This window comes from Colobus angolensis, unplaced genomic scaffold, assembly GCF_000951035.1.
Source record: "Colobus angolensis palliatus isolate OR3802 unplaced genomic scaffold, Cang.pa_1.0 Scaffold350, whole genome shotgun sequence".
Lineage (NCBI taxonomy): Eukaryota > Metazoa > Chordata > Mammalia > Primates > Cercopithecidae > Colobus > Colobus angolensis.
The window spans coordinates 239689-244331 of record NW_012116822.1 but is presented as its reverse complement, the minus strand read 5'-3'; the positions used below and the strand labels follow the sequence as shown (position 1 = coordinate 244331).

The following is a 4643-nucleotide window of genomic DNA, read 5'->3' as shown; positions in this document are numbered from 1 at the left end:
TACACAGAATATATTGAGCTTTCTAACAGTTAAGATAAAAATCTATCCTCTTGTATTAGGAGAAATCCCATGGACTATTTAATAATAATGAAAATAAGTGCATTTGAAGCCAGTCTCTCTTAATTCAGAGCTCATTTCCTTAGTGACCCATTTGGATCAGGAGTGCCTGACATTGGGATCTGAGATCCTGACACCATTGATAGAAGTAAATCAAGCAAGTTTGTACCACCCAGAGGAAATCTCCACCTGAACTGGGAAGTTCTGGCAACTGTATCCCTGAAACTCTAGTTCCTAAAATGTTAATATTTGTCACAAAAAGTATTGTCAAATTGGGATTAGGCAAAGTTGAAGGGATTTCTTGATTGCTGGCCATATAGTACAGTTTTGTAATACTTCTCAAATGCAGATGATCATCTCATCTTTCTGTTGGGATACAGTTCTTCTGGTAAAACAAATATTGTTTGGTACACAGTTTAAGAAACACTGCTCTAAAGATAATAATCTACATCATTATTTTAAAAACCTAAAGCATTTGCTACTATGTATTAGGTTTTAGGGTTATAAAGAAAAAAGACACAGCCCTTGCCCTGAAGAAACTCTTGGTTTCAGCGGGAAACAGTGAAATAATTACAACATACTGTGCTAAAAGCTGTGAGAGAAGCAAGGATTTTGGGGACTGGTAAATAAAGTCAGTTTTGGAGGTGATCTAAGTTAACGTGGGGAGGCAGAGGAGGGGTGTTTGCAAGGCAGTGTGTGGTAAAGCACAGAGCAGTGAAAAGGAAGGGACTGCTTTGCATTTACTTTCTATATTGTATGTTTAAATTCATAGCATCTTATAGGAGATTTTTAGTTCAGTTGAGAAATATGTAATTTTGTGAATTATAAATTGTTTTTGCTTTCTTACAGGAGGGAAATACACCACTTTTACTTGCTATAATTTGTAAGAGACAGCAAATGGTGGAATTTTTAATAAAGAACCAGGTAAATGTACATGCTGTTGATAATTAGTCCACTTTTTAACCAGAAATCAAACAGAAAGCTGGACTAGTTAGAAGTAGCAATGAGTGTAAGATTCTTTCAGGACTTTTAAAGACCTTTATCCTTAGGGATCTCAGTATTGTTCATTTTATTCCAAGTATAACCTTACATGTGAGATATGTGAGATATAAATAGTGTCACATCTTTTACTTTTCTTTCTTTTTTTTTTTTAAACAAGGTCTCACTATGTTGCCCACATTCCTGAGCTCAACAGATTCTCTTGCCTCAGCCTCCCAAACTGCTAGCCACCATGCCTGGCCTGACTTTTCTAATTAGTTATTGGGTCTTGAAATGTCCAGTTTAGCAGAAAGTCTTGGATTGTCCCCTGGGGCTATCTCCTATGCCTTCATCCTTTGAATTTTTCAAAAAGCTAAGGGGTTCCCTAAGTCCAAGGAAGACAATCTTGCTTTACAAGTCAGAAGATTGGGAGGCAAAGGCCATTCTAAACATTCTGTGGTTTCCATTGATTCACTTGCTGTATTGCTGCCATGGTAACTGGTCCTGCAATCTGGTAATGATTGACCTTTGCCACCAGGATGGCTTTACTGATTTAGACCCCTCACTCTTCGTGGTGACTCACACACAGTTCACAGCTATGGTGTTACCTTTACTGACTCAGATCCCTCAGTCTTCGTGATGACTCACACACAGTTCACAGCTACAGTGATGCCTTTTCTTTTTTTTTTTTTTGAGATGGAGTCTCACTCTATTGCCCAGGCTGGAGTGCCGTGGTGTGATCTCTGCTCACTGCAAACTCCGCCTCCTGGGTTCACGCCATTCTCCTGTCTCAGCCTCCCGAGTAGCTGGGACTACAGGCATCCACCACAATGCCTGGCTAATTTTTTTGTATTTTTAGTAGAGATGGGGTTTCACCATGTTCACCAGATGGTCCCGATCTCCTGACCTTGTGATCTGCCCACCTCGGCCTCCCAAAGTGCTGGGATTACAGGCGTGAGCCACCGCGCCTGGCCTGTGATGCCTTTACTGACTCAGATCCCTCACTCTTCATGTGAGTCACACACAAAGCTCACAGCCACAGTGTTTTTTAGTTCCTGTACATATGTTCAGCCATTGTTCCCAGCACGCTGCTCTGCCAGCAAGGCCTCCTGGCTTTACCCACACACAGAGTAAGTAAAGCGACCCCTGCCGTAACACTAAAAACCTTATTTCTTGCCCACCTCTTAGCTAGGCTTAGCCTAGACTTTGATAGTAAGTTATCCTTTGAGACCTGTGTTCATGTTTTCTCTAGCAAATTCAGTTGGGCTTGTTCTCAGCAGTCAGAGATGTTCAAATAATGTTGCAGGAAGAGAGCAGAGCTCCCTTTCCCTTTTGTTATCACATCTGTACCTTGAGGCTTTTTTCTGTCCAGTGTAGCAGCTTTTGTTAGATAGCAGAAGGCTCCACATTATCCTTCAATAGTCGTGGGCACCAACTTGCAGTTGGCCCTGCAAGTAATGTGTTTCCATAATAACGAAAATCTCTCAGGCTACTTGCATCTCTACCTCAAGTCTTTTAAATATTTTAAAATTCTACCTCACAAGAAGTCATTCAATAGAATTTTCTGTATCTAAAGTAGGTAATTTGGATTTAACAGAGCTAAGCTCATCCATGACTCATGAGTATCTATGTATAAAACAGGGCTTTATACTTGTTTCAGCAGCACATATTCTAAGACTGGATCAGTACAGAGCAGATAAGCATGGCTGCTGCCTAAGGATGGCATACAAATTCAGAAAGCATTTCACATTTTGCACAGTCGCAAGAAGGTCATTTGACTATTTTTTAACTAGCTCCAAGGAAACAGTGCAAGTCAGACCAAAACAGGAGACATCCAATATTGAAATTGTTGTTACTGTTATTATAAAAGTATTCATGTAAGGTGATCTGTGAAATGAGAACAGCGCTGAGTATGGGATGTTACATGCAAATATGTTGTTAGTCCATGACTTGGAAATGAGGAAACGATAACTTGCATCTCTTTCATGGAACCAAAAAAACAAGACAAGCAAAGTTTTGTCTTGTATGTCAGTTGGAGAGGACCAAGAAGATGCAGCCTCTAACACAGACCTGCTGGCTCTGAGTTTGAGGAGGTAGAGAAGGAATGGTAGTTGTCCAAGTCAGGTTTTGACATTTATTAGTTTTCTGCCCTCGGTGTGATTGATGAGCTCAGGAACAGTGAACAATTAGGTAATCTAGTTTAATGAGATAATAATATATTTATATATAAATTTAGTTACAAGTTATGAATTAGCTAAAATGCTCTGAACTACAAACCATAATGAATAGAACTAATAACCAAAATTAGCACTTAGTAACATTTTCTGAAAACTGTGACATTCAAATATTAGAACCTATGAAAAAACGCCCATCAGGTTTTGAGATTCCAAAATTGTTTCAGCAATACAGTTCAAGAATAAATTATTCCATTGCTTTACTATTTCTCTGAATATTTAAACGTTATCTCATTACATTCTCCTAACAACCTAGTGAGGTAAGGTAGTAAAATCTTTATTTTTTAGAAAAAGCCATGGAGCCTAAGGGAAGCAACTGGTCTAAAAACAAAATACCTACGGGTTACAGAGTGAGGACTTACTCTGAGTGCAGGACACTTTCCAGGATGTTAAGCTAATTAGAATTAATTTACTGAGCTACGCTTCTCTCAGTTTATGAGTACTTCATGTTTTTCTTCTTTAATTAGAAGCTTAGTAAGTTTATAGTGCTTAAAGTTTTAAAGTGTATAGGACATTAGGGTTTTGATATTAGCTCTGATATTGTCTGAAATGCTTTAAGAATTTAATATATTTGGTAAATATTTTTCATATCACGATTAAAATAGTAATTTTATTTATTACATTTATTATGCATAGCATCCAACAACAAATTTTGGAACATAAAAATAAGATACTTTAAAATGATCTTCAAAACGAAAGTCAAGGTAAGATTTCTTATAGTAAATTTCTCATTTCTCTTGGTGGTCTTATTGATTTTAAAAAGTAAGATTATAGGCCAGGCACAATGGGTCACGCCTGTAATCCTAGCACTTTGGGAGGCTGAGGCAGGTGGATCACTTGAGGTCAGGAGTTTGAGACTAGCCTGGCTAACATGGTGAAACCCCGTCTCTACTAAAAATACAAAAATTAGCCAGGCGTGGTGGCAGGCACCTATAATCCCAGCTACTCAGGAGGCTGAGGCAGGAGAATCACTTGAACCTGGGAGGTGGAGGTTGCAGTGAGCTGAGATCGCACCACTGCACTCCAACCTGGATAAAAGAGCCAAGACTCCATCTCCAAAAACAAAACAAAACAAAAAAGTAAGATTATTTAGTTTTAATCATAAAAGAGCAGTTTAAAATATATATGTATATAAATTAATTTTTAAATTTCTTCAGTTTAGAATTCAGAGTTAACAAGTTAGTTTTAGCTAATTCATAATCTCACAGTATTGTCTGAAAACCATGTATGTACCTACTTATGTTCCCTGAAATTCTACATATTTTTGTGTAAATATAAATAAGAAATTAGATTTTTAAGTTAGTATGTTTTATTTTCCTCTATAATCACATTATTACAAATTGGACTTGTGATGCAAATGGATCTTCTATTTAA

The 4643-nt window shown here is 37.7% G+C and overlaps 1 pseudogene; it reads left to right on the top strand.

Annotated features, from left to right (window-relative positions):
• The first annotated feature begins 3897 nt into the window (after positions 1-3897).
• LOC105519545 overlaps positions 3898-4643 on the top strand; it is a 12591-nt pseudogene continuing 11845 nt past the window's right edge.